At 37.9% G+C, this 12,822-nt stretch overlaps 1 protein-coding gene across 18 annotated transcripts in view; it reads left to right on the forward strand.

Moving 5' to 3' along the window:
* Nucleotides 1-12,822, forward strand: part of LRRC9 (leucine rich repeat containing 9) — a 157,979-nt gene that overhangs the window by 66,959 nt on the left and 78,198 nt on the right. The window lies entirely within an intron of this gene.

Genomic DNA, 12,822 nt, shown 5'->3' on the forward strand with positions numbered 1-12,822 from the left:
GGTGAACTGTAAAATTATCTGTAAAATTACCATAGTCATTTTACAGATAAGGTAACTGGGTAAATTTTATGCCAAAGTAGTATTTTCAAATTTTAGGATGAGTAAAGGTGGCTAGCTATAGACTTTTCAAATGTCAAATCTCTAAAAATGACTATAAGGTTATTAGAGGTAGCCAGAGAGAGGAGAAACTCTACATTGATGTCTATGTGTATTTTTTCATCTTTTTGTTATAAAATAAAACACAGATACAGAGAATTACATGCTATACATATGTGACTTAGTACATTGTTGTAAGGTGAAAATGCTTGTAATCAGTACCCAGATCAAGAAATACAATTTTGCCACCTAGGGCAAAAGCCTCTTCTATGTGCCCCATGCCTTTCTCTCTCCACAATATTATCCTAACCTCTGCAGTAATCGTCTCCCTGGATTTTTTTCTGATAGTTCAGTCACCCAAATGTACATCCCTAGCACAATAGTTTGGTTTTGCCATTTAAAAAAAATGTACTACACTTTTTTTTGTTGCTTTTGGCAACCAGTTACATTATTTGTAACAATTTGTTATCATTACAGTGGAAGTTTATATGCATTGTATAAAAACAGAAGGCCAACGACAAATCATTCTCACCACCCAGAGATCAACCTTAACATCTTTGTACTCTGTCTTTTAAGTCGCTTTTAATTGATAGATTTCCGTTCCATTTCCCATATTTTATCTCTAGAAATACTTGAGCCTTTTGACCAAAAGAGTTTCCAGCAGCCTGGGATTTGCTTACTTAAGATACATCCCTAAATACGTTCCATTTTCTTTATTATTATTATTATTATTATTATTATTATACTTTAAGTTCTAGGGTACATGTGCATAACGTGCAGGTTTGTTACATATGTATACTTGTGCCATGTTGGTGTGCTGCACCCATCAACTCATCAGCACCCATCAACTCGTCATTTACATCAGGTATAACTCCCAATGCAATCCCTCCGCCTCCCCCCTCCCCATGATAGGCCCCGGTGTGTGATGTTCCCCTTCCCGAGTCCAAATGATCTCATTGTTCAGTTCCCACCTATGAGTGAGAACAGGTGGTGTTTGGTTTTCTGTTCTTGTGATAGTTTGGTAAGAATGATGGTTTCCAGCTGCATCCATCTCCCTACAAAGGGCACAAACTCATCCTTTTTTATGGCTGCATAGTATTCCATGGTGTATATGTGCCACATTTTCTTAATCCAGTCTGTCACTGATGGACATTTGGGTTGATTCCAAGTCTTTGCTATTGTGAATAGTGCCGCAATAAACATACGTGTGCATGTGTCTTTATAGCAGCATGATTTATAATCCTTTGGGTATATCCCCAGTAATGGGATGGCTGGGTCATATGGTACATCTAGTTCTAGATCTTTGAGGAATCGCCATACTGTTTTCCATAGTGGTTGAACTAGTTTACAATCCCACCAACAGTGTAAAAGTGTTCCTATTTCTCCATATCCTCTCCAGCACCAGCACCTGTTGTTTCCTGACTTTTTAATAATCGCCATTGTAACTGGTGTGAGATGGTATCTCATTGTGGTTTTGATTTGCATTTCTCTGATGGCCAGTGATGATGAGCATTTTTTCATGTGTCTGTTGGCTGTATGAATGTCTTCTTTTGAGAAATGTCTGTTCATATCCTTTGCCCACTTTTTGATGGGGTTGTTTGTTTTTTTCTTGTAAATTTGTTTGAGTTCTTTGTAGGTTCTGGATATTAGCCCTTTGTCAGATGAGTAGATTGCAAAAATTTTCTCCCATTCTGTAGGTTGCCTGTTCACTCTGATGGTAGTTTCTTTTGCTGTGCAGAAGCTCTTTAGTTTAATTAGATCCCATTTGTCAATTTTGGCTTTTGCTGCTGTTGCTTTTGGTGTTTTAGACATGAAGTCTTTGCCCATGCTTATGTCCTGAATGGTACTACCTAGGTTTTCTTCTAGGATTTTTATGGTATTAGGTCTAACATTTAAGTCTCTAATCCATCTTGAATTAATTTTCGTATAAGGAGTAAGGAAAGGATCCAGTTTCAGCTTTCTACTTATGGCTAGACAATTTTCCCAGCACCATTTATTAAATAGGGAATCCTTTCCCCATTTCTTGTTTTTGTCAGGTTTGTCAAAGATCACATGGCTGTAGATGTGTGGTATTATTTCTGAGAGCTCTGTTCTGTTCCATTGGTCTATATGTGTGTTTTGTTACCAGTACCATGCTGTTTTGGTTACTGTAGCCTTGTAGTATAGTTTGAAGTCAGGTAGCGTGATGCCTCCAGCTTTGTTCTTTTGACTTAGGATTGTCTTGGAGATGCGGGCTCTTTTTTGGTTCCATATGAACTTTAAAGCAGTTTTTTCCAATTCTGTGAAGAAACTCATTGGTACCTTGATGGGGATGGCACTGAATCTATAAATAAGCTTAGGCAGTTTGGCCATTTTCACGATATTGATTCTTCCTATCCCTGAGCATGGTATGTTCTTCCATTTGTTTGTGTCCTCTTTTATTTCACTAAGCAGTGGTTTGTAGTTCTCCTTGAAGAGGTCCTTTACATCCCTTGTAAGTTGGGTTCCTAGATATTTTATTCTCTTTGAAGCGATTGTGAATGGAAGTTCATTCCTGATTTGGCTCTCTGTTTGTCTGTTACTGGTGTATAAGAATGCTTGTGATTTTTGCACATTAATTTTGTATCCTGAGACTTTGCTGAAGTTGCTTATCAGCTTAAGGAGATTTTGGGCTGAGACAATGGGGTTTTCTAAATATACAATCATGTCATCTGCAAAGAGGGACAATTTGACGACTTCTTTTCCTAACTGAATACCCTTGATTTCTTTCTCTTGCCTGATTGCCCTAGCCAGAACTTCCAACACTATGTTGAATAGGAGTGGTGAGAGAGGGCATCCCTGTCTTGTGCCAGTTTTCAAAGGGAATTTTTCCAGTTTTTGCCCATTCAGTATGATATTGGCTGTGGGTTTGTCATAAATAGCTCTTATTATTTTGAGGTACGTTCCACCAATACCGAATTTATTGAGCGTTTTTAGCATTAAGGGCTGTTGAATTTTGTCAAAAGCCTTTTCTGCATCTATTGAGATAATCATGTGGTTTTTGTCTTTGGTTCTGTTTATATGCTGGATTATGTTTATTGATTTGCGTATATTGAACCAGCCTTGCATCCCAGGGATGAAGCCCACTTGATCATGGTGGATAAGCTTTTTGATGTGCTGCTGAATCCGGTTTGCCAGTATTTTATTGAGGATTTTTGCATCGATGTTCATCAGGGATATTGGTCTAAAATTCTCTTTTTTTGTTGTGTCTCTGCCAGGCTTTGGTATCAGGATGATGTTGGCCTCATAAAATGAGTTAGGGAGGATTCCCTCTTTTTCTATTGATTGGAATAGTTTCAGAAGGAATGGTACCAGCTCCTCCTTGTACCTCTGGTAGAATTCAGCTGTGAATCCATCTGGTCCTGGACTTTTTTTGGTTGGTAGGCTATTAATTATTGCCTCAATTTCAGAGCCTGCTATTGGTCTATTCAGGGATTCAACTTCTTCCTGGTTTAGTCTTGGAAGAGTGTAAGTGTCCAGGAAATTATCCATTTCTTCTAGATTTTCTAGTTTATTTGCATAGAGGTGTTTATAGTATTCTCTGATGGTAGTTTGTATTTCTGTGGGGTCGGTGGTGATATCCCCTTTATCATTTTTTATTGTGTCTATTTGATTCTTCTCTCTTTTCTTCTTTATTAGTCTTGCTAGCAGTCTATAAATTTTGTTGATCTTTTCAAAAAACCAACTCCTGGATTCATTGATTTTTTGGAGGGTTTTTTGTGTCTCTATCTCCTTCAGTTCTGCTCTGATCTTAGTTATTTCTTGCCTTCTACTAGCTTTTGAATGTGTTTGCTCTTGCTTCTCTAGTTCTTTTAATTGTGATGTTAGAGTGTCAATTTTAGATCCTTCCTGCTTTCTCTTGTGGGCATTTAGTGCTATAAATTTCCCTCTACACACTGCTTTAAATGTGTCCCAGAGATTCTGGTATGTTGTATCTTTGTTCTCATTGGTTTCAAAGAACATCTGTATTTCTGCCTTCATTTCGTTATGTACCCAGTAGTCATTCAGGAGTGGGTTGTTCAGTTTCCATGTAGTTGAGCGGTTTTGATTGAGTTTCTTAGTCCTGAGTTCTAGTTTGATTGCACTGTGGTCTGAGAGACAGTTTGTTATCATTTCTGTTCTTGTACATTTGCTGAGGAGTGCTTTACTTCCAATTATGTGGTCAATTTTGGAATAAGTGCAATGTGGTGCTGAGAAGAATGTATATTCTGTTGATTTGGGGTGGAGAGTTCTATAGATGTCTCTTAGGTCTGCTTGCTGCAGAGATAAGTTCAATTCCTGGATATCCTTGTTAACTTTCTGTCTCTTTGATCTGTCTAATGTTGACAGTGGAGTGTTGAAGTCTCCCATTATTATTGTTATGGAAGTCTAAGTCTCTTTGTAAGTCTGTAAGGACTTGCTTTATGAATCTGGGTGCTCCTGTATTGGGTGCATATATATTTAGGATAGTTATCTCTTCCTGATGAATTGATCCCTTTACCATTATGTAATGGCCTTCTTTGTCTCTTTTGATCTTTGATGGTTTAAAGTCTATTTTATCAGAGACTAGTATTGCAACCCCTGCTTTTTTTTGTTCTCCATTTGCTTGGTAAATCTTCCTCCATCCCTTTATTTTGAGCCTATGTATGTCTCTGCATGTGAGATGGGTCTCCTGAATACAGCAGACTGATGGGTCTTGACTCTTTATCCAGTTTGCCAGTCTGTGTCTTTTAATTGGAGCATTTAGTCCATTTACATTTAAGGTTAAGATTGTTATGTGTGAACTTGATCCTGCCATTATGATATTAACTGGTTATTTTGCTCGTTAATTGATGCAGTTTATTCCTAGCCTCAATGGTCTTTACATTTTGGCATGTTTTTGCAATGGCTGGTACCGGTTGTTCCTTTCCATGTTTAGTGCTTCCTTCAGGGTCTCTTGTAAGGCAGGCCTAGTGGTGACAAAATCTCTAAGCATTTGCTTATCTGTAAAGGATTTTATTTCTCCTTCACTTATGAAACTTAGTTTGGCTGGATATGAAATTCTGGGTTTAAAATTCTTTTCTTTAAGAATGTTGAATATTGGCCCCCACTCTCTTCTGGCTTGTAGAGTTTCTGCCGAGAGATCTGCTGTTAGTCTGATGGGCTTCCCTTTGTGGGTAACCCGACCTTTCTCTCTGGCTGCCCTTGAGATTTTTTCCTTCATTTCAACTTTGGTGAATCTGACAATTATGTTTCTTGGAGTTGCTCTTCTTGAGGAGTATCTTTGTGGTGTTCTCTATATTTCCTGGATTTGAATGTTGGCCTGCCCTACTAGGTTGGGGAAGTTCTCCTGGATGATATCCTGCAGAGTGTTTTCCAACTTGGTTCCATTTTCCCCGTCACTTTCAGGCACACCAATCAGACGTAGATTTGGTCTTTTCACATAATCCCATACTTCTTGCAGGCTTTGTTCATTTCTTTTTCTTCTTTTTTCTTTTGGTTTCTCTTCTCGCTTCATTTCATTCATTTGATCCTCAATCGCTGATACTCTTTCTTCCAGTTGATCGAGTCGGTTACTGAAGCTTGTGCATTCGTCACATATTTCTCGTGTCATGGTTTTCATCTCTTTCATTTCGTTTATGACTCTGCATTAATTACTCTAGCTATCAATTCTTCTACTTTTTTTTCAAGATTTTTAGTTTCTTTGCGCTGGGTACGTAATTCCTCCTTTAGCTCTGAGAAGTTTGATGGACTGAAGCCTTCTTCTCTCATCTCATCAAAGTCATTCTCCGTCCAGCTTTGATCCATTGCTGGCGATGAGCTGCGCTCCTTTGCCGGGAGAGATGTGCTCTTATTTTTTGAACTTCCAGCTTTTCTGCCCTGCTTTTTCCCCATCTTTGTGGTTTTATCTGCCTCTGGTCTTTGATGATGGTGACGTACTGATGGGGTTTTGGTGTAGGTGTCCTTCCTGTTTGATAGTTTTCCTTCTAACAGTCAGGACCCTCAGCTGTAGGTCTGTTGGAGATTGCTTGAGGTCCATTCCAGACCCTGTTTGCCTGGGTATCAGCAGCAGAGGCTGCAGAAGATAGAATATTGCTGAACAGTGAGTGTGCCTGTCTGATTCTCGCTTTGGAAGCTTCCTCTCAGGCGTGTACTCCACCCTGTGAGGTGTGGGGTGTCAGACTGCCCCTAGTGGGGGATATCTCCCAGTTAGGCTACTCAGGGGTCAGGGACGCACTTGAACAGGCAGTCTGTCCCTTCTCAGATCTCAACCTCCGTGTTGGGAGATCCACTGCTCTCTTCAAAGCTGTCAGACAGAGTCATTTGCGTCTGCAGAGGTTTCTGCTGCTTTTGTTGTTGTTTAGTTGTGCCCTGTCCCCAGAGGTGGAGTCTACAGAGACAGGCAGGTTTCCTTGAGCTGCTGTGAGCTCCACCCAGTTCGAGCTTCCCAGCAGCTTTGTTTACCTACGTAAGCCTCAGCAATGGCGGGCGCCCCTCCCCCAGCCTCGCTGCTGCCTTGCGGTTAGATCGCAGACTGCTGTGCTAGCAATGAGGGAGGCTCCGTGGGCATGGGACCCTCCCTGCCAGGTGTGGGATACAATCTCCTGGTGTGCCCGTTTGCTTAAAGCGCAGTATTGGGGTGGGAGTTACCCGATTTTCCAGGTGTTGTGTGTCTCAGTTCCCCTGGCTAGGAAAAGGAATTCCCTTCCCCCTTGCGCTTCCCAGGTGAGGCGATGCCTCACCCTGCTTCAGCTCTCGCTGGTCGGGCTGCAGCAGCTGACCAGCACCGATTGTCCGGCACTCCCTAGTGAGATGAACCCAGTACCTCAGTTGAAAATGCAGAAATCACCAGTCTTCTGTGTCGCTTGCGCTGGGAGTTGGAGACTGGAGCTGCTCCTATTCGGCCATCTTGCTCTGCCCCCCCCCAAATACGTTCCATTTTCTATATTTCCTGCAAATGGGCAGGTGGATCCAGAGATAGGATCAGACCCAGGTTCCATTTTTCTGGCAAAACTAATGTTTGACAAGACTGTAGGAGACACATGATATCTCCTTGTCTCACTTTTATGATGCCAAAAGCCATTATTACTTAATGCCGTTGGGGATTACAAAATGGTGATAATTTTATTCTATCATTATTTCATTTATTATTTGGAATACTTTTACAAAGAGACATTTCTCATTATCTATTATTTCCCAGTAGTAGCATTCACATGGAAAGTACAGAATAGATGCTTATCCACCAATTTTCAAGATAGTGAATTGGTTCCCTATCATTTCCCAAAGTGAGCAACTCTTGTTTTAATAACAGTATGAATGCAGGGACTTCACCATATTTGCTTATATTCAATCCATTGTAATTTTTTATCATGTTTGAAGCTCAGATTGTCTCATCTTCAACCAGTGAGAGCTTTTCAAAGTTAACTTCTTTTGCCATGACCCTAATAGTCTTTGATAGCTTATTTGACATTGGTATAAAAAGATGTTCCATACACATCTTATATATTTTCTGTTGCAGACATGGTATCAGCCATGTCTTCAAGAAACTTTAGTTTCTTTTAGACAGAAGTGGTCCTTCAGAAACACAATGCAATTGGTCATCATTTCTAGGTCTTTTCACTGGACTGAACTTGTTGGAGAGAATATGAATATATGTGTGCATGTGTGTTGCATGCATGCATGCATGTGTGTGTATAAATAACCTCATGAATTTTTTATACTTCCAATTCAGGTTCAAGACCACAAAGCTTTTAATTTCTTCTCTATTACTTACATATGTATACTTTTCTCATACCAAGAATCCTGATTCTTAAGGATACAAGATGATAGAATATTTAATAATTACTCATTGTTTTATCTACTATCGTACACATAACAGTGTCATAATGATAGTACTTATACTATTATCAATATCATTTACTGGAAAGATTTTCTAAAAAGTTTGTGTATGTTCTTCCCATTCTTCCCCATTTTAAAAAATAATTAAAATAATTGTACTATAACTATATTGTCATTGCATGTAGCCTTATGCTCTGTATACTCTCTCTTTTAATTCATTGGTAATTGTATATTTACTTCTCATCACCAGTCTTTATTTTGGTATCTCTCTAAACATTTTGGTTGTCTGAAATATATCCTATTATAGATCATCAGGAAGGGCTTATAGGAATAATACCCCTTCCATTACTGAATGTTAATAACAGTTTAGCTATGTCGTTTATACTTGAAAGGTGGTTTGGCTAGATATAAAATCTTTGGCTCACAATTTATTTTTTGGGGCATCTTAAATGTTACTTCATTTTGTTCTATCACAAAGTGTTGTAGAAAGTCTGATGAGAATGTATGATTTTTTTTTACCCTTTATAAATCACAAACTTTTCTTCCTTCTAGATGGCCAAATAACTTTTTAAATTTTCTTTAAAATCTAATAAGTTTATTAGCATTTGTCTTGGTGTTGGTTGTTCTGGGTTGTTTTTTCAGATTCACAGTATGATCTTCCAATATGTAGTTTAAAATCATTTTTTCTTTCAGGAAAGATGTTTTAAATGTGAATTTTTTTTAGCAATTTTTCTATTTTCTCGCTTTTGTCTTCGTCTTCAGGGACTCCCATTATCCATATGTGAAATCTTCTTTATCATCAGTATTTGTCACTTTCTCTTCAATCCTTTTTGTCTCTTCATTCATTTCTTATCTTAATTTTTTTTCACTTTTTCACCTTGTATTTCTTTTCAAAGTGTTATCTATTTTTTATTCACTCTTGGATATGACTAATTTAGTCTTTCTTAAATTATTTTATTATTTTATTTCATTTTTTCTGGGTCCTTTCACTCCACTTTTAAAACAGTTTTTAAATTTTTGTAATCAAGATTTACACTGTTATTTTATGTCTCATATTATTCTTTATATCTTTTTGTTTGTTTTAAAATGGTAGGTTAATAGTCATGATATGTTTCTTGAGCATATTTTTCTGGTGTACTTTTTTTGCTAGCAGCAATATTAACCTCTGTCTTCCCCCTCTCCACACTCCCACCATAGCTTTGTCTTGAATTTGACCTCCGTACTTTTCTCTGCTCATTTGCAAATGAAATTAGTTTTTCTTAACTTTTAAAATGAGGTAGGAAAGTTTTCCTACCTTCACAGATCTTCTTCTTCTGTTGTTTATATGTACTGTTTAAAAATTGTAATGCTTACTTTCTGAGATTTTTTTGGCTCTACTCCAATCCTCCACTTTAGGCCTTTTTCTTTCCTTCTTTTTTTTTTTTTTTTTTTTTTTTGAGATGGAGTTTTGCTCTTGTTGCCCAGGCTGGAGTGCAATGGCGCAATCTCAGCTCACCGCAGCATCTGCCTCCTGGATTCAAGTGATTCTCCTGCCTTGGCCTCCCGAGTAGATGGGATTACAGGTGCACACCACCATGCTCAGCTCATTTTGTATTTTTAGTAGAGATGAGGTTTCTCCATGTTGGTCAGGCTGGTCTCGAACTCCCAACCTCAGGTGATCTGCCTGCCTTGACCTCCCAAAGTGCTGGGATTACAGGCGTGAGCCACTGCGCCCAGCCTAGACCTTCTTTTTTATTCACCTCTCTTGTCCTTATCCTGTTTAATTTTGAGTTTAGCCCCAGCAGTTTCTTCTATGAGAAGGATTCTGTCTTGAAGAGAGTCCTAGTGGAATGGTTTTTAGATTCATAGGGGCTAGACTGCTCCAGGGACTGCTTTCTTCAGACCTTTCTTTTTTCTTTTTCTTTCTTCATTTTTAGACAGGGTCTCTCTCTGTCACCTAGGCTGGAATGCAATGGCATAATCATAGAGTGCACTGTAGCCTCAACTTCCTGGCCTCAAGTGATCCCCCTGCTCAGCCTCCTGGGTAGCTGGAACTACAGGTGCATGCCACCACACCCTGCTGATTTTTAAAAAACAATTTTGTAGAGATGGGGTTTCACTATGTTGCCTAGGCTGGTCTCAAACTCCTGGTCTCAAGCAATTCTCCTGCCTCAGCCTCCCAAAGTGCTGGGATTACAAGAGCCACTGTACCAGGCCCCTTCAGACCTTTTTACTGTGGATCCCATGTACTCATTTGGTATTGAAGAGAGCAAAACCCCTCCCTATTTCAATTGCTGTAAATTGGTCTCCACGCATTCCAGTGAATATTTGTTGACTATTTTGGGGCTCTCCTGTTTTCAGGTCCATTAGATGCTGCCCTGACACTTCCTTCTTCTCCCACATGAATACCATGCAGGTCTTGTGTTGGTGGTGGTTTATCGCTACCAACTTCTTTTGGAGCCTATAGAGCAACCTTGTCATGTAGTTTTCTTATAAACGTTGTCCATGAAAATTTGGTTTTATCTATTTGCTCTGTTTTTACGTGTGGATTCACAGCATTTGAAAACTTTTGTTGCCTCTGCCTCTATATTCGCTAATACTTGGTTTTATATGCATGTTTACTATTATATTTATTCCAGTATTGTAAAAGGTTATGATCTAATTTAATCACTCACTTATAATTCCTATTTTTTAAGTTTTTAAATTTGCTGTGGGATACTCATCTTTACTGTCATTTTCCTTAAGTGTGTACTAAAAGGGACAATTTCTATGTCCTTCTTGCATGCTTCTCGTATCAGTGAGGTAAGCTGGTTCTACTAGGTTGTAGAAGGTAAATGTATTGCTGTTACAGTGTTCATCATTCCTGGCCTTGCCTTATGTATCAGTGTATTCAAACTAAGGCTTTCTTTATGCAGTGGAAGAACTGGAATTCATAAGTCATAGAAAATAAATACACCATATAGTTTTATGGAATTTTTCAAAAATCTAAACAAGATATCCACATAAGGTAAATTGAAATGTAATAAGCTGCATGTCTGTCATTCACTTACCAGCACTATCAGGAAAAGAGAATATCTGGGAGAAGGAAATAGAGATGTTTTCTCTGAAAATAGCTCCACCATAATTAGTGTTGACTAGGGAAAGACAAATGTAAATGGCTATTTGCAACCTTGATCTAGATAAAAATTACAATTCTAATTTACAATTCTAATTTTTTATTGAAATAATACTCAATGTATTATCTTTCTGAATGAGAAATCTGTTGCGAGGTTGTTCCTGATGTCTACAGATAGCTAACCTACACTTAGAGAATAAACCAGTATCCCAAGAAAATTTAAGAGGTGTTTTGAGTTTTAATCTTTGTAAGTTGGACTGTACTGTACTGTAACTTAAGAGAGATTTTTAAACTGAAGCACAAGAAATATTAAAACAAAATGCTATCGCAAAACTGAAATACTGTTTCATGAATATTCAATGAGTTCCTGGAATCTGTTTTATGTCCTGAAGATACAGAAATAAAGATTTCCCTCCCCCCCATTTTCAAGGGATGGAAGAAGACAGGTTTTTTTTGTTTTATTTTATTTTATTTTTGAGACGGAATGTTGCTCTGTAGCCAGGTTGCAGTGCAGTGGCATGATCTTGGCTCACTGCAACCTCCACCTCCTGGGTTCAAGCGATTCTCCTGCCTCAGCCTCCTGAGTATCTGGGACTACAGGCATGCACCACGACGCCCAGCTAATTTTTGTATTCTTAGTAGAGACAGGGTTTCACCATATTGGCCAGATGGTCTCGATTTCTTGACCTCGTGATCCACCCGCCTCAGCCTCCCAAAGTCCTGGGATTACAGGCGTGAGCCACTGTGCCCAGGCAGAAGACAGTTATTTTTTTATGATGTGTAGTTCCCAAATGCTGGTCTATAGGCAGGTGCTACAATGTGGGACAAGTTTTCATCAGCTTATGATGAAAATTGGGAACAGAAGGGCCACGTAGTAAATTTTTATAAAGCCTAATTTACTTTACTTAAAGGTGTTTTTTTTTTTTTTTTTTTTTTTTTTAAGTTATGGCCTTAATAGTTTTTTACTGCCAAATATCCTTTTGTTCAAGAAATGATTATAGTAAGCAATAGTTTTTGTTTTGTTTTGCTGATGCTTGCTTCTGATAATAAAAAGTCAGTAATTGTTTAGTTCAGAAATTTTTTTAGGTTTTGATTCAACTCTTGAAACCTGAACCACTATAAGAAGTTCTATCCCAACAATGAGAATTATACCTTATAAAAGAATCACTAATTCTATTCTGAATTTAAAGAGTTGTTTGAATTAAGTTGTAGAAAAATCAAACATAACAAATTAAAGTCTCAGAGATTTCTTACAAACAAATAAGATGAAGATATGAATAGATAAATAGCCAAAGATAAGAAAGGCAATAAACAAAGAATTTTAAAATGACCAGTATAAACACATAGAAAAACGTTCAACTTCACCAGTAATAATGTAAATTAAAACAAGGCAGGTGGATCAGTGAGTATTTGAGAAAATGAGCATTCTCTTAGTCTACTGTTGGAAGAAAATGTTGGTAAAACTTCCTTGAAATCTACTTGGCAGTATTTATCAAGAGTATTAACAATACAGAAAGTCTAAGAACCAGTGATTCTGTTTCCAAAAACCTGTTCTGAAAAATAGTTTGGAGCTGCAATTGGAGAATAACTCTCATGGATGTTTGTTGCTGAGTTGCCAACAATTAGAAACATAAAGATCTATATTAAAATGTTTTTTAAAATTATGATCACATAGTTAAATATTATGCAGTCATAAAAAAATCATCTTTAAGAAGATCTAATAATGTGGAAAAATGTTAAAAGGATACAAAATTATGTATGTTTTACATAAGAAAAAATATGTGCATATAATAAAAAACAGTGCTTTTAGTGGCTCT

The sequence above is a fragment of the Chlorocebus sabaeus genome, chromosome 24 (assembly GCF_047675955.1).
Source record: "Chlorocebus sabaeus isolate Y175 chromosome 24, mChlSab1.0.hap1, whole genome shotgun sequence".
Lineage (NCBI taxonomy): Eukaryota > Metazoa > Chordata > Mammalia > Primates > Cercopithecidae > Chlorocebus > Chlorocebus sabaeus.